We start from the raw sequence: 17,818 nt of genomic DNA, 5'->3' as shown, positions 1-17,818 counted from the left end.
TTATGAGGCACTAGTGGTTTCAAGCCTGAAGCCGGCCATGTAGGGAAGGGTGTCTCAGCTCCACTAAGGTCGTCGGAAAACTGCGTCGGAATGCAGCTTAACCTAAGGTGCTTCTTCTTCTTCTGTCTCTCATTGCCCATTAGCAGCGATTTTGCGGTAAGTTGTCTTCGGGTAACACACCGCGACATGCTACGAAGTATGCTTTACAGGAGAGAACTGGGAATTTGAAACCAATTTTGAGACAGAATTTCATATTTCTGTTAATTCATGCAATTAAATCCTGATACGTCGTCGGCTATTTGTCGGGCTAACTATTGCCTTCTTCACTTTTGGTGTACCGGTGGCGAGTAGCGGGATTTACGCAATTTTTGCGGCGCATACCCGTTTATGATGGACAGTGACGACGATATGACACGCCGACAAGCCGAGACCCTAAGGCGCTTCGCCCCTAAAAATAATCATCACGTGTAGACGTCACCATATTACATCATCATGACGACAAAGATCACCAGAATTTGTGAAGTCGATATGACGTCATCACGACGTCACTGTGGCGTCACGTGACGTAACATCTCATGGTGGCGTCATCACATGACATCGTACCTTGGTGAAATATGGGTGAATCACGAAGGCAGTGCAAGACCAGGTGAGTCGCCTCCGATCCTGGAGGCAGTGCATAATCACGTTAGGTGCAGAAAGCTTTCGAAGAGTGGTGGGGCAGGATCAATGCATCGAATGAGAAGAAAAAGAAGATGGCTTTCGCCTTCGAGTCGTCTTAGGTGATTGCATAAGGGGCCCTGTGAGTTCTTTTTCTTTTTGAGTCAATAATGCTAACTCACTTGAGCGACCTCGTCTGACTCCAAGTTGGTAATGTGTAAGCACATTGTACTGGTTACAAAATGAGGTTATGCTACATTTATGAACTTTTCAAGACATTTAGAAAAAACAGGCAGGATTCATATTGGCCTATAGTTGGAGAACTTGTTTAGGTCGCCAGATTTGAAAAGTGCTGTTACCTTCGCGATTTGCATGCGCCTTGGAAATACGCCGTTCGCCAACGAAAAATTGTACACGCGCTCTAAGACAGGAATGGTTAGATCTAGTGCATGCTTTGCTGTGGGAATTTGCAGATCATCGGTATCGGAACTTTTCCTATTTCGAATACTGCGAAACATGATGTGTATCTCTTGAGTGTCAGTCGGGTTTAGGAATGTCCTTTCAACGATTTTAGGCTTCAAATATTCAATGCAGCGGGCATCATGGGAACTACTTACTAGAGCACTGCACGGGCCCGGGCCGGCCCGAAAGCCCGGGCCGTCCGAAGCGTTTTCCGGCGGGCCCGGGCTGGGCTCGGGCTTGAAAGTGCGGGCCCGGGCCGGGCCCGGGCTTGAAGCCGCGGGCCTGGGCCGGGCCCGGGCTTGAAGCCACGGGCCTGGGCCGGGCCCGGGCTTGAGGCTGCGGGCCGGGCCGGACTCGGACCCGCTCATTAAAAGGCGTAAGTCGGGCCTTCGAGCACACGCGAATGTTATGCATTGCATGGTCTAAGGTATACTGTGCCAAGCTGAAGTGACACGCATATATATATACAGCACTAATTAACAATGGGCCAGATCACGGTTGTTCCCATGGGAGGCATAAAGGTTTCGGTCTTTTATTCGAGGTTGACAGATACGATACATTTCATTTATATTCCTTGGTATTACGCGCCAAAATCACGATATGATTACTAGGCACGCCGTAGTGGCAGCGGATCAATTTCGACCACCTCGAGTTCTCTAACGTGCACCTAAAGATAAGTATATACACGGGTGTTCTTGCATTTCGCCCCCACCAAATTGCGGCCGTCCTGGCCGCGGGAATCGCACCCGCGTCCTAGGACTTAACAGCGAAACAGCCCAACCGCTGAGCTACCACCGTGGGCAAAGCAACATTTCGATGCATGTACACACCGGATTTTCCGTCCGATCGCCCGCTACAAAGCGCACGGCATCATTAATAATCATCATCAACAACTAATATCCTCTAGCGGACCCGGGTCGGGCCTCGTCATGAACAAGCGCGCCCTGGATTAGTTTAGTAATGAACGCCCGGGCCCGGGCCGGGCCCGGGCTTGGAACGACGGGCCCGGGCCGGGCTCGGGCTGGGTTGGGTCATGTACGCCCGGGCCCGGGCCGGGCCCGGGCTTGGAACCACGGGCCCGGGCTGGGCTCGGGCTTCATAAAGCGGGCCCGGGCCGGGCCCGGACCGTAAAATCCGGCCCGTGCAGTGCTCTACTACTTACAAGTGACAAAAAATAGTTATTAAGCGCGTCAGCCAATGCCGTACCTGCTATGAGTTCATTATTCACTGTTAATTCTTCTAGTTTATCTGGCTGTTGGCTTCCTTGCAGTAAACTATTCAGCTTTTTCTAGGTGACATATGTGCGCATTAGTGTTTCGGCAGGGAATAGTTTCTGGAAGTACTGTTCTTTTGTTATAAATACGGCTAAGTCTGCTGCGTCTCTTGTGCTTAAAAACTGATTGAACAGAGTATTTTTTTGTTCTATGAATTTCAGCGCACTCTCATTAATCCATTTGTCTTTTTTTGCTTTCCTGCATTTTTTGTTTTATGTTTAAATGATTTTGCATAAGCGCTCTTAAAAGCGAATAAAAACATCTCGTATGCATTGTCGCAGTCCCTTTCGTTGTACACGCCTTGCTAGTTTATCCCCGAGATTTCGTTGCGGAATTTACAAAGTGTGAATAGATTAAAATCTTGAAATGTTAAGTGCTGATCTATGGAAGGGTGCGAGGACAACACAGATGAATTGGTAACAAGAAATATAAGCAAGTGCTCGCTGACGTGAGCAGTGATGACACCCGATTCAGTGTTTTGCGCATCAATATTTGTGACGAAAACGTCGATTGAACTTTCACAGTTATCTTGAATCCGAATGATACAGACCGGTATAGACCGAACCCAGAATTGTCGCATTGCGCGTGGTTTTATTAGATGTTGTGATGACAGTGCTGCGCGTTAAGTGTGCGTTTGAAAAGTGTGTGACGTGAAAAGAAGGCTGATGGCACGTGCGGGGTCGCCTAAGCAAAAACGATGTCGTCGAGGGCCGTCGCGCGTGAGAGCGCGGGGCGCAAGAATGAAAATAATAAAGCAAACGATATCCAATGCGGAAAATACACGGAGCTACCAGAAGCCAATAGCTGATCACCACGAAGCTCCTCAACGCCAATCAGAACGAAACAGCTGTGCCTGAAGTCGAGGAAAGCTTGGAGGACAAAAGAGTTGGCAGTTCGAAGTGAACGAGACAACAAGGCCGTAGCCGGGCGCTGAAGATGGGCAGTCGGGTGGCGGACCCGAGCCATCGGGACTTCACGCGGCCGGGACTCCGGACTGCGTCTTCCAAGGAGTGCGAACTCCAAAGGTTCGTGAGTTCGAGAGCAAGACCTGTAGATCCCAGTGCAGGCAAAGCAACGGTAGTTGGGCTGTGGCCTCGAGTCTTGGATCGAGTCGCCTCGTCAGGCGAATCTTGGCTTCATAGTGTGTCGCCGAGCAACCACCGTTCCCTCGTCGACACCAGCCAGACCCGTGAACTCCACCACTCAAGCCTCCGCGGTGAGACTGAGCTCGTATTCTTGCCCGCTCCGCCGCTCAGCCGCGTCAGAACTGGACTGTGTAGTTTAGGTCTTTGAACGTGCGTTTTGTGTGCAGTTACGAAGGTTTTACCGTGTGCAGTGGACCTTTTGTTAAGTGTTAAAAACTCTCCGACGCTTTGTCTTAGAGAGCTGTCGAAAAACGAAAAAGAACTTGCATCACAAATTGGCGTCCGCGACAGGACAAAGCTGTTTGTTTTTCACCTTCATTTCTTGATGTGGTTGAAATCATGACGAACACACAGGAGCTAATGGCGTTGGCGGAACGTATCGGGATTGAAGGAGTGGAGTTCAAAGCACGGCACGACGAGAAGGAGGCAAGAGCGCGAGAGGAACGGGCTGTGGAACGCGAAGCTAGGAAGGAAAAAGTTCGAACTGGAGACTGGTGAATAGGACAAACAGCTCGAACAGGAGACACGAGCAAAGAAAGAGCAGCTGTAAATGGAGACCCAGAACTTGCTGTTGCGCCTCAGACTCGCCGAAGCTGAGGGTAACCGTGTAGAGACAAGAACGGGGGACCGAGGGCAGGGATGGAGTTCTCCATGCATTGTGAATCCTCACAATTTAATACCGCGATTTAATGAAAGCCAGGAGGACTTGAACGCCTGCTTAAAGGGGTTCGAGAGAGACGCCACCGGTCAAGAATGGCCTAGAGGCAAATGGGCCACGGCTCTAAGTATGCTTGAGCGAAGGCCCCGGCCGGTGAAGTCCTGAAGGCTCCGGTCCGCCACCCGACTGCCCGTCTTCAGCGCCCGGCTACGGCCTTCTTGTCTCGTTCGCTTCGAACTGCCAACTCTCTTGTCCTCCAGGCTTTGCTCGACCTCAGGCACACTTGTTTCGTTCTGATTGGCGTTGAGGAACTTCGCGGTGATCAGCTATTGGCTTCTGGTAGCTCCATATAATTCCCGCATTGGATCTTCTTTGCTTTATTATTTTCATTCTTGCACCCCGCGCTCTCACGCGCGATGGTGCTTAACGTCGTCGTTTTTGTTTAGGCAACCCCGCACGTGCCCTCAGTCTTCTTTTCACGTCGCGCAATTTTCAAACGCGCACTTAACGCGCACTACTGTCATCACAGATGTATTGTTGTCCACATTAGTAAGTGTCGTTATTCGGCGAGTCGTTTCAAGAAATCCATCCGTGTCAGAAAAAAAATTTTCTTCGATGTCGGAGGCATAGTTTTCACTATAGGGTAGAATGTGAACGTTAGGCACATTGTGTGCGCGCTTCACAGCATCCGGTATGTGCGGCGCTATAGCGACGCATCAGTGTCTTTGTGTCAGTGCACTGAACCAATGACGTACAAAAAAAACTCCAGGAAGAAGTACAAAACATACGTACATGACGAAAAGAAGACGTGAACGAAAGAATGTGGAATGTGAAATAAAGGTCTACACGAATTTATGTATGTATAAGATTTCTTTATTGCCACATACATACTCAAAGATGACCCTTCCTAAAACACATGTACCAGATAGCCGGAACAAGTGTAGAAGCAAGCCGAACGAAGATAAGGCTGCACAAATATTCGATAATTTTCGTTTAGGGAGCATAAGTCTCATTTTGCGATGTAATCTTGACAAAATTATCGCTTGACGTCGAAACTATTGTCTAGCAAACAATGAAATTAACATCTTCCCTGCGAAGGGTGCCATGGGTAAAATGAGTAAATCATTGAAATAATATAGCAACCTTTGTTTGAGTTAAGTGATGGTTCGTAACTTTGGTTCCAGCCCCTGGCGAAAGAAACACAGGACGAAAACTACGGGAACAGTAGGCTGAGTAAAGCAGTTAACTAACCGGTAATGAACGTCGGCAATTTAGTGTTTGATGCTATTGTGAACAATGGTTCAAGTAAATCTTGAGAAGGTTCCTGCAGAAAGTGTTAATGGGAAAGCTTATCTCGAATAGTCAAAAGCTTTAGTTTGTTAAACCATCGAGAAACACTGCGAACGAGTAAGAGAAATGTCAGATGCTTTCTGGTATTTCGCTGAATCGTTTCTGCAATGCATTCTTTGACGGTGAGAAAGGGTTCATTGTGCTGCCTTTAGAAACATTGTCGTTTACGTCAGTACGAAAAGTTAACACAATGTATAGGTCCTCTGCACACTGAATGACGTCAATGCATTCTTCAGTGACATGCATTGACTTCCGAGAAGCACTGAGTGTTTCAGCAGAGAACACACAAGATAAGTTCGCAAGTGTGTCACTAGCTAATAAAGTATCTAAAGGGCACAGTTTCTCTATGTGTCATTGCACTGGATATATATAAAAATTTGAGGTCTGACCGCAGCTGCTGCCGCGGAGTCGTTAATGGCAGCCCTGATCTCTTTGTAATGACAGAAGTCAAATATTGATTTCATTCATTTATTTTGGAATGCCTCACAGAGCCATCGTGGGGCATTGTGCACTGAGGTATGTACTATATATATACACGCAAAAATAAGCACTAAAATGCATATACACGTCAATAAAATAAACGTCGACTGGTGCAGCTTAAGAGAAGAAATTAGGCGTAAGAGCCTAAACAATGTGAATTTCGGAAACGAACGACGATGACAATCATAACTGGGAGGAAAGAGTGGCAAGGAAAAAGAAGACAAACCGCCAAGGAAGACTTTTGATAAATACAAATAAACAAGCAACTGCAGTGCACACGAGGGATGGTACGTGTTGTAGCCACGAGACATCAGGAGTGCGGCCATAGATTTTCAATGAAAGGTCGTGAAATTTAGTGTTCTTTGCTTAGAGACAATGTTTTCCTGAAGGTCATTCTACAAACAGATAACACGTGAAAGAGCCGATCATTCACATGCGTCTGTAAGCACGCACATGCGAGCTAGGCTGCAAGTTAGTATGCTGTCGGCGTCCAGCAGTACAATCGAAATAATGTGTAGGTAGGATGTTGTACTTGGTGTTGACGAATCTGCGAAACAACAATAAAACGGCAACGCCACGACGAGTAGCTGGTAGCTAAAGTGAAAAGGCAGTATAACTTTTGTTATTAGGTGTGTGCAACTGTAATTATGCGCATTGAATCTGCTGGATGTGTTCTGAATTGCTTGTAACATCCTTTATGCGAGCGATATGAAGGCTTTGGGTTTGGTCCCTACCGACGGCGGCCCGTTTTGTTTCGCTCTTAGTTTCATGCTCTCTTTATGTCATAATAACTGCACTTGCGTAAGCACTACGATTAACACCCGATGTGGTTTCCTTGGCCTCATTTAATGTTGGTTTCATTAGAGTGTGCCCGAAGAAGAAATGGTATCCTCGATTCATTCCCCCCTCGTTTGTTTCATAGACAGGGGCTCGACCGGGCAGGTTTTACGCCTTTAGGGACCATGTGAACGTTTATTAGCCGTCATACAGCTCGTAAAATGTCACCTACTACTTGTCATTAGCTGGCAAAAATTAAGGCGCCTTCGCACTAGCTGTGCCAAGCCTGAAGGAAGTGCGGAGCTGGGCAGCCTTGTTTGTTTCTCTTCGGTTCTCTCTTTCTTTTTCTCTTTTTCCAGGTTTTCCTGTTTTTTCTTTTCTCTATTTCTTTCTATTTGATTCTTCCTCTCTCTTTATCTATTTGTTTCTTGCTCTTTCTATTTTTCGTTTTTCTCCCTTTCTTTCTCTCTTTTTACATTTCTCGTTTACTTCCAAGAGAAAGCAAACGAGAAATAGAAAGAGGAAGAATACTTCTCCTTGGTGCGAGCGCGCGCTCAATATGCTACAGATGACTAGGCTATTCGTGGTTTTGCCTGCGTTACGCCAAGGTACGACAGCATACGATGACAGCATACGACAGCATACGACAGCCCGGTCCTGTAAAGTGCTCGGCACTTAGAAAAATATCCCACATTCACCGCCATGACCATGACTGACACTCGCTACCACTGTTAGGGTTACACAATAAGAGAAACAGCAAGTAAAGTGGACAGTGGAGTGGCCGTCGCCGTAACTAACTTGGTAGAATCACGCGCACGTATTTATCAGGCTGTTGGTTCGGTACCCACTGGGGCGTTTCGTTTTCTTTGTGCCTTTTAAATAAGTTGAATACTTTTAAGTAAGTTAAAAAAGTGCAGCACCAAAGCCGAGTAATAGTGCCTTCGTGTGACATATAACGCGGTAAAAACCGGAAGTCGTGCAAGGCATGCTGGTCCCGCCAGAATGGAGTATGGAAGCCGCGAAAGCCGCGAAGAGCAGACGCTCAGCGGATAGGTGACCACGCCGGACCAGCCGTACCATGGCTGTGACTGACTCGGAGCAGTGACAACGAGAGCTGCGATTCGGACGCATTTGGAGCGAACTAGAATCCCCATTCCTCTTCGATGAAGCAGAACACGCTTGTTTATGTTACGTGCTTGCCTGGTTGTGCACTCCACTGTCAGATGGCATCTCCTGTGCAGGCCGCTCAAGTTTGTAGCTGTAGCACTTGGGTAAAAGGCGAACGCTAAGAAGGCAGCGGGCTGCCTTAGCAGCGTGTTTACGTACGCCTTGCGCTCCCTCCTTCAATCCTAAACGTGGAGGAGAAGAACAGCAAGCTTGCGCGCAAAGAAGTGAGAAGAAGGAAGGGGAGGACAGGAAGATTCAGGATAGAGAGATTGGCTTGACAAACAGAGGATTGGGTTGTAGTACAGTAAGGGAACAGCGAAAACTTGGACGACGCTTGAGGTTCGCCTTCAAGAGTAGAACGGAACAGCGTAACTGGGCCCCGTTATCATCGCCTTCTCAATCGCTAGCCAGCACTCCCTTCTCGGTGGAAAGCTAAACCGTGCCTCAAAGAAAGGAACGCCTGTGCGCGTAAAATTGGCCTTTTCGAACTATTCTAGAACGCCTACTGCAAGTACAGTTGGGAAGTGCCCATTACGTCATAATTCATCCTTTTGAGAATTGGCGAAGTACCACTGGTTCGAGCAGAGGAACTGAAAACGAGGACCAAAGAGAAGACAGACAAGGACGTCGCTGAACTAACGACTGAAATTTTATTTCTATGCGCGTGGCTAAAAAAGTAGCTAAACACGCACAATCACCAGCAGATGCCCAGCAGTGATTTGCTGTTGGGCATCTGCAGCAGAGTTTTCCTGAGAGCCGCAACGTAGAGCGGGCAGCAACTAGAAGTGAGAAATTCGTGGTAAACACATCGCAACAAATTGCATGCCTACGAGCATCTCTCCTGTAGTGATAGAGCGCTCAGGGGAGCCCAATTAGGGTGCGTCCCGGCTGCGCGCGCATTTGCAGTGACTCGATGGCGGGAGTAAGGAGGCCGGCTTGCGCAGGGAAGTAAGTGCGGCGAGTCGTTCTTGTTAGCCAGCTTGGAATGATGTCGCGTTCATTCTGGACGAATGCTAAAAAAATTGAGCGCATTTGCTTCTTAACACGCATGCGTTTTTTTGCTTTGTTCCACCGAGGCGCGAGAACTCACGCTCGTCATTTGCGTCACGGAACTGACGTTCGTAAAACTTCTGACCGACTCCGATTCCACGAATATGGAGCACAGGTGCCACACGAGCTGGCAATTCAGCCGCAAACGCAAACAGGTTTCCTAGCGCCAACGCGTCATACACGATTCTCACTCTTATTGGATTTAGATTTATTGGCCTGGTCCTTTGTAAAGGACAAGCATCAACCGGCACCCTGGCCTTGATTGATAGGTAAAGCGCCGCCATCAAGGAGCGGTACAGTGAAGTGCTACGATGGAGCGCTACGGCGGTGTGTCGGCGCGGCGTAGTCATGAATGCGTTGAACGAGGACGACATTCGCGAGCGTTAAGCAAAACGCTTTAACGCGTGTGAGGCGCACACTGCGGACTCTTGCATTCGTGAAACTGAGCGTGTCGCAACATACCGGGCTGCCAAAGACACTACGGAGTCGGACCGAAATGCTCTGCGATGTGGCAGATGGTGTCAACATGGGTGCATTGCCGGTTAAATAGCAATGCAGGCTGCGCAAAACTGTATTTGTTAACGTCCGGCACAGCTGAAACTGCTACTTCTGTGGAGACACTGTTCATTCATATGTTATGAGCGATTCCTTAGAAAGCCAACTGGACGTGCGTCTGGTTAAACTCACAGCATTTCCTTGCTTCTCTATCTCCCTATGAAACAGGATCAACAAGAATTTGTAAACAATGACCTGTCTGATGTGATTTGAAGCCGATACAGTGCGATCTTTATTGCGCTATGATATCAATATAATATCTCAACACCTTTGTAAGAGCCGGTGGAGTTGGGGAGGAGCCGGGGTAGTAAATAAAGGTAATAAATAAACTATAACAACTAACCTGTATTCAGTAGAATGCTGTTCAGTAACTAATCAATTTGATGAGTTTTACAGTAAGTCTCAAAAGAACAGACTGAATGACAAGCCCAACACGGACCCGTCTTTCCAGCAATGGAAACCAACAAAGAGAAGAGGTCGAGTCCACGAAAGATCGAAAAAAGGTGTATACTTGATGTTTCCAAATTTCCTGATAATTTTGTATGTTGTGCACATATGACTGAACAGCGCGAAATCGCATTTCGTTTTCAAATAAACATTTTTTTCAGCACAGGAAAATTCGAGAAGTGTCGCCGGTTGACGACGACCATTTTACGAAGAGTGCGTTTTCGGAAATTCGCAACCATGCTGGCAGTTATTGAAGCTATATATAAGAAATATCTTTCTTTTTAGCTGATGTAGAAGTAAAGAGGAAGTAGCTCTTACAATTTCATGGAATTCTGAGCAAATTATGTATCTTTGAAAATTCACGAAAAACGCTGCGTTTTTGAAAATCAGTCAAATTTGGGATGCTATGGCTACTTCTGTGAACATCTTAGCTTGTTCATATTTGCAGTATGAATAGGCCTTTATGTGAATAATGAACCTCTGCATTTTTATTTCTGTAATAATTTTCAAAGTAATAAATTTTCATGCTCGAAACACCAAAAAGACAAAAGTGATCCTCGATTCAAAAATCTATAATAAAAAAACGCCAATCTCAATTTTGTTCAAAGTCCCCCAAAATGTTCTCAAAGGACCGCACAACGATATTATGAAAAAAATATGTTGCATCATTTTTATTCGAACAAAAGCAGAAAATGTCAAACATTGTGTTTCCAGAGCGTGGTGGCTACTGCGTAAATGACATCTCTAGTAACAAGCAAATACAGTAACATGTCTTTTTTCTTCTCTGAGTTTCGCTAAACAACAGCAATGATCTATTGTCGGAAAGTGGGAACTTTTTTGTAAAGAAAAAGATCGTTCCAATTAAATGCATTTGCGACACCACTTATATTCCTCGTCGACGGGCAGCACGGACATTTTCATTCCTCTGGATAATTTTTTTGAGTAAATGCGCTTATATAAAAGCAACGAAGCTAAGCGAAAAATTTGTGTAGCTGAGTCGATCATGCATATAAGAGTGTGAGAAATCGCAAATGGCGACAGTGGTGAACGGCGAGTACCCCAGTTCACAACAGCCACAGCACAACAGCCACACATGGTTTGCCAGGCTTTGTCGCTCTGCACGAGAAAGAAAGAGCCAGAGTAGGGGCTCGTTGCTTGTGCGTAGTTGACATTTGCGACGCGCTGCTCGAACGCTAAGAAAGACGCACAAAAATATGAATAAAAAATATACACACGTAGTTTTGTGTGCTACGTGTCTTGTGTGCGTCGTTCTAGACGTGGGAGCAGCGCGTAGCAAATGTCAACAGCTCTTAGAATTCAACATTGGGGACGCTCGGCCGCCATTATCGTCAAAAATCTGCGTGGCCGTACCCCTGCTCTCCAAAAAATGACGGTATAAGTACGACCAACGCTATTTGATTTTCGCACGGCTCAGCAAAGGTACAGGGCAGACTTAGCACTTCATTAGATTTTTAGGGGGGGGGGAGGGGGGCGCCCCTCCTCTGCCCTGCCTGTGGGCACGCCAATGAACATGTGCGTCCAAATGTCGGTCACGTAAGACCGACAAAGATATAAAAAAATTGCACCATCTTCCACTAAAGGGGACCATTAGGCGATGCGAAGCCGGAGCACTTGCGCAATCGCGTTCCGTTGGCTTTTGTTGGACATGCTACCGACCTCGCATCGTGGAACGCAAAGAGGAACGCTACGCGCGTCGTGTCTTCCCTCTAGCCTGGCCATTATTTCTCACAGGGCGAGCGGGGAACGCGGTCGACAGGCGCGCGAGGGGGGGAGCGTAGGAGAGGAGAAAGAAGGGGAGGGGACGCGCATGCACTGGCGCTCATCGCGGCGTTGCGCAGGAGATGGGGAGGGGAGAGGAGGTGTGCGGAGAGGGTTTGCACATGCGCAGTAACGGCGGTCACGCCGTACACCACCACTACCACCGGATTGAACTCCGCCATAAGATGCTTCGCATCTAAAATAAGGCACACCACAAAATAAGTTTCCTTGACAGTGCTGCGTGGCGATACGACAGGGCTCCATATTTCAAGTCAAGTGTCTTACCCGCTGGGCTTAACACCCACGATTAGAGACTGTAAACCTATTTGTAGCATATGAAGGCGTTGTGCTGGCGGTAGAAAACAAACGCATAATATCTGCGGCTTAACGTCCCAAAACCACGACATGATTTTGAGAAACACCGTAGTGGAGGGCTCCGGAAATTTCGACCATTGGGGTTCTCTAACGTTCACCTAAATCCATGTACACGGGCCTCAAAGATTTCCGCCTCCACCGAAAATGCAGCCGGCGCGACCGGGATTCGATCCCACGACCTCCGGGTCAGTAGTCGAGCGCCATAACCACTAGACCACCGTGGCGGGGCAGAAAACAAACGCAAAAAAGCATGGAAGACGCTTGAGCTTCGCTTTCAAGAGTAGAACGCGATAACGTAATCGGACCGTGTTCGTATCGCCTTCCCAATCGCTAGTCTTGCTTCGCTTCTCGGTAGACTCCAAAACCGTGCCGCAAGGAAATCCAAAGCGTGGAAGCCCTCTGGCTCATATATCCATGCATGCGGCGCGACGAAACACGGCAAAGCAAGCGCGCCCTTGGGCCCTTTGCGCCATGTCGCGAGTGATATACCCGACGACAACTTTTCTTGGCAGTATACTGTGGAAGCTTCAGAACCGATACGCTTGGCTGCGCGCGCGCCATAAAATAGTACCTATTTTTATTTTCCAATTTTCAGAGTTACCTAGCTCACATAAATACAGCTTTCTTGATTATAAATATAAAACAAGTATGGGAAGCCGTTGGTAGAAAAAAAATATTGTTCACTTTAAATCTTTTTCTTACTTATTTCATTTATTGGACGGCTCCACGTCTTTCGCACGCCTGTCTCGCAGTAAACATGACATCCCCAATGCCGGCTGGAGGACCATATGTTGGCGCAAACTCGCCGTTTCGTTCTCCCATAAAGATATACTTGACATGTGACCGAAAGTGGCTGTAAAAATAGACCAAGCAAGTTATCTGCCACGCGTATGCTGGGGTAAGCTACCGTCAGACTGAGTTGTCGACGAATGCGGCTAGCAGATAAGACCAAAGGTGCAACTGATATTGGCTGCAAGCTGCCGGACTACTTGCGTAGTAACACAAATGTGCGGACGCCCCGCGTCCGTAGCCTTTGCTCCACTGCCAAGATAACTTGCAAGGCAGATATAAATAGGTCGCGAAGCTTCGGGAGAAAAGTGGTTCAGAATATACTGCTAGCGACATCAGCAAGAGTAGTTATGGGTGGTGCGATTGAAGCGCGACCAAGTGTGGAGGGAAGAAACACTAAAAACGCAAAAAACAAGTTTTATTCAAGGGCGAACCAATCTTTAGCAAATCACATATTTATTTCCTCAACAACATTATACACGTGCAATGTGCAAAGAATTTATGATAATGTTTAATTATTACGGAAAACCTTTTTCTTAGCGCCCTCTGAAGAGAGGCGCAAGCCATTACCATTCAGTGCAGCCCTTGCGGTGCATGGATAGGCGCGCTCGTAAAGTTTGCCCAAGGTTTGTTTGCCTGCGACGACACGCCCCCTCACCTGTGTTGGTGTTCCGAACTTGCATGCGTTCTCTGAATTATTGTGATGAGAATTTAATTTTTTATGTGCGCGGGCTTGTGAGGTGTGCTTCATTGTTGGTCAGCATGTTCAGCACAGTGTCCAACGGGCAAATGGATGTTGCAGATAACAATTAACGCCGAACGCTTGCCTCGGTATCCGTGGAAACGATGTGCGGTTCGGAGTGCTGTGCTCGCTGGATTATCATGAACCAGCATTTCTGTGACCCAGTTTCCTTCGTGAACACGCAGGGCCTACTTTGATTCCTGTTATTGGTGAGTATACATCGCTAAGTTTTCTATCGCGCTATAATTCGCATGCCTGTATACGTTACACGTAGCAGATAATTCATCGGAGCATACGCCAAACATGGTGCACATAGGGCCCGCGCACATTTTGTACTTATTACCATGCTTGGAAGCGATGCTCATTGTGTGCAGTATAATATTACGTTATTGGGACCAGTGTATAACACTGAGATGTCGTAATGTTGGCGTGACAAGGCGTCATTTATTCTTTTTAGAACTGAAGAAGATGAGCAATGCGCACTCTAACGAACCTGCGTATGTGCGAAGCAAGTACTCAATGCTGCATATATGACAGGTACGCTGTTGCTTGCTTTAATCCATCTGCGAAAATGCCACGAACGCCGAATAAAAGATCCAAGAGTCATGAGTCGATATTAGTTTAGCTGGCGTTGACTTGAAGCGCATTCGTCAAGGGCTCGCCGCCTCGCCTTAGCGCGAGTCCTTAGCGATCAGGGGCCTACGAAAACTACATTTAGATAATATTTAGCGCGAGTGCCAACAAAATGACGTAACTTGTTTGCCGGATGTTGCGTCATACCCACTTTATTTTTTTGTTCTGCCGGAAGTGTTCCCTCCTCACATATATGACGCTAAGCTCCACGGGCAGCTGACGAGCAGCCATTTGCTGAACATATGCGCTTCTATGGAGATTCAGTTGGGCACAGTCGGTGCACCATGGATGCCATCTTAGATCTTGCCACTTATGTGGATCGTGAGAGGAGCTGTTTAAGAATCGTTATTGCAGCATTTTTAGATATAAAGCGTGCATTTGACACAGCCAGCCACGTTCATGTACTACATTGCTTGATTCAGTTTGGCATAGCAGTGTTGTACGAACGGCGTTCCAAGGAACGACGTTCCAGGAACTAGTTCCTTTTTGGAGGAACGGGGGAACGCCACCGTTCCATTGAGGATCGGTGGAACTGTAACGGTAACTCGTTACGTTTGCGTAGGAACGACTGAGGGAACGGCGTTCATTCTGTAAACGTTCCTTGGTATTGAACAGGCGCACGCACGCAGCACATCATGCATGATAGGGCGGATGGGCGACAGCGTTATAGGTACAAGAATCTACCGCTCACCTGTCACATCACTATGCTACATCCCGATTTTCACTTTAGGCATCCACCAGGGGCGCAGGGAAGAGCGCGATGACGAGACCGACCGAGTGCGGCAAGAACACCTGATTTTTTTTTTTTTACTTGAGCCAGTCTGACAGCAATCTAGGGCCGTTCTGGAGTGTAGACACACATTGGAGAACTTCTTCTCGTCATTCGGGAATCATAGAACCCCATTGTAAGGCCGGCGCCAGGAAAAGGAGCGCTATTTTAGGGGCGAAGCTCCTTAAGGCGGCACCCGTTCGTCCCTCGTAGTCGTCGTGGTCGTAGTAGTGAGTAACAAGTCTTACGCTTTGACCTCCAAGGTGGTGCCGGTGGGAGATTTCTCCTGTGCGTTGTTGAACAATAAAAAATTCGCAGCGTGCGCGTTAACTAAAAGCCGAATTCTTCTGTCTCTCATTCCCCATTAGCAGCCATTGGCATGTTCCAGTAGGAAACGTTAGTAGAAGTAGAAGTGTAAGTGTTAGCTAAAAGCCGACTTCTTCTGTCTCTCATTGCCATTAGCAGCCATTGTTTACCTCCAAGGTAGTGCCTGGTGAGATTTCTCCTGTGCGTGATTAAACAATAAAAATTTTGTTCAAAACGCCGTTGATTGATGAAATAAACCAACGAAAGACACCAGATGTTTTGTAAAAGCAGAACGAAAGAACGCCAGATGTTTTTCTTAAAGTGTAGTAGTAGTAGTTCTATGTAGCCACCTCGCCCGATCGTCAACGGGCGAGGTGGACCGGCAACGGCGCGAGGACCCTGCCGTACGAGAGTTAAATCACACTAAAAGACATACTTTGCGGGCGATACACTCTAGTGAGCTTTCAACTTTTCGTCTTAGTGTACATGATAAAGAAATTATTTCTACGAAAAACGCAAGGCACACCTTGAGCAATATGTTTGGTTTTGGGACGCTAAATGGAACCATGAGGCGATGCAAAGCCGGAGCACTTGCACGATCGCGTTCCGTTGGCTTTCGTTGGGCATGCTACCGACCTCGCGTCGTGGAACGCGCGTCCTGTCTTCCCTCTAGCCTTGCCTTTAATTCGCACAGTGCGAGCGGGGAATGCGGTCGCTCTTGGCGCTCTTTCGCTCGGGAGCGGACTTCTTTCTTGCATTTCACCGATCACAAGTGATAATGGAGGGACCACGTAAACCAACAGTACAATAAAAGTTTGATGTTTAATATATACACGATGTTTCACACTCTTTATATTATGTACTGGGCGCATTTCACGGAAGAGTTTCACGGTTTACAGATGATTCCCTCCGTAGCTTCGCCCCACTCATCATCATTCACCCCGTGGATATGCTGTGATTTTTTTTTTACCTCCGTGACTTTTGTTCGGACAACTCAAGAGCAACTTTTTCTTTGTGTGTGTGTGTGTGTGTGTGTGTGTGTGTGTGTGTGTGTGTGTGTGTGTTCGGGCGGTTCTGCTTGTTCTGCTACGCGTCCCCGTGGTCTTGTCAGCATAGGGCAAAGTGGAGGAGCCAGCTTACCGTAGTCGAGGCGCGTGCGCATGGTTCCGCGGAGTCCTCGAACGGCGCGACTCCTCATCGCGAATCTGGTGTTTGATGCTCATGGGACAGAGGGCAGGGAATCGCAACGCTAGAGGCCGCAGAGAGTGAGTGAAGCAGCGACTTGCTAACCACCGAAATCCCGTGCGGTGGCCTTCCACTGCACATGAATGGTCTTGGGCCCCAACGTCACGGTGGGGCCCAAGTTACGCTTTGGTTCCATGCCTTGGGAGTGATCGGCTTGCCGCGTGCATCGTACGATTCCGACGTTTTATTGGTTTTATGTTCACGCGTTCTCCAACTGCGAAGTTCCGGCCCGTTTCCTTGGAATGTTTTTCTCGTCCCGCGGTCTTTTGCGGCTGGTTCAATCGTCCTTTAGTATCTCGTGCATGCCGCCAGCAGCTATCGACAAATCTGTGTTTTGACACCCGGTTGCGTGAAAGGCGGGAAAGAGGACCGAAACGCAGTGGACGTGGGTTCCGCAGTGGCGCCTGCCCGATGCCTTCGATGGTAGCGTTTGGGCAGGCATCCCTTCAACATGCTAGTTATCTCCGCGGCTATCAGTCTAAAATTTTTGTTACAGTTCAGTTCGACAGCCGCCGCACCGATAACGTCTGCCATGCAGTAAACAATACGTGTAGTACATCACGCGCTACATTCTTGTTGAGCCCGATGAACCTGTCCTCGCCCCGACGACCTCGGTTGACTTTGTTCCTATTTGTGTACAACATGGCAGTACTCTCAAGCGACTCGATGGAACGACTCTTCAGCACTGGCAACGAAGTGCTCACGAGAAAACATTCGTTTGTCGGATACTAACATCGAGATGGAGCTCTTGCTGAGTGCGAACAAGGGACCTTACTAAGCTGCGAATGTGTATTCTGTGCATTATTTTCTACTTACACTGCAGTATTGAATCAGCGCTCATTAAACACCTATGTATTGTTCCTTTTGCTGCGGTTTGCTGTGCAACATCGACAACTGGGCTAGTTGCTAAGTTGGTAAATTGCTTAATCATAATGGATCCTGTGCCAGAAACTTACTTATATTGATGCACGTGTGGACATTTCTATTTGAATATCTGAAGCGCAGCATTCTGACTACGCATTTGAAGACTGACGTGGAAAGTGCAATATGTGCTGTACTTGCTATAGATAAGCACGAAAGTTGCAGTTATACATGTCTGCGGTATGGCCGGTGGTCTCTAAAAACCTTTCTAGCAGCGTTTTCTTTTTATTCTTGTTT

General features: G+C 47.6%; 1 protein-coding gene and 1 long non-coding RNA gene across 13 annotated transcripts in view; one reads left to right on the top strand and one right to left on the bottom strand.

Moving 5' to 3' along the window:
• Window positions 1-17,818, bottom strand: part of LOC119375196 (GRB10-interacting GYF protein 2) — a 676,837-nt gene that overhangs the window by 381,250 nt on the left and 277,769 nt on the right. The window lies entirely within an intron of this gene.
• Window positions 3,310-13,910, top strand: LOC119375552 (uncharacterized). Of its 2 annotated transcripts, XR_005180382.2 has the most exons (5): window positions 3,310-5,052; window positions 6,036-6,313; window positions 9,744-9,892; window positions 10,027-10,078; window positions 13,768-13,910. It is a non-coding gene; the product is annotated as an uncharacterized LOC119375552 (long non-coding RNA). The 2 variants fall into 2 exon arrangements; XR_005180383.2 differs by lacking the exon at window positions 6,036-6,313.

This window comes from Rhipicephalus sanguineus, chromosome 11, assembly GCF_013339695.2.
Source record: "Rhipicephalus sanguineus isolate Rsan-2018 chromosome 11, BIME_Rsan_1.4, whole genome shotgun sequence".
Taxonomy (NCBI): domain Eukaryota; kingdom Metazoa; phylum Arthropoda; class Arachnida; order Ixodida; family Ixodidae; genus Rhipicephalus; species Rhipicephalus sanguineus.
Note: the sequence above shows the minus strand (reverse complement) of the source record. Positions and strands in the feature narration are given on the sequence as shown.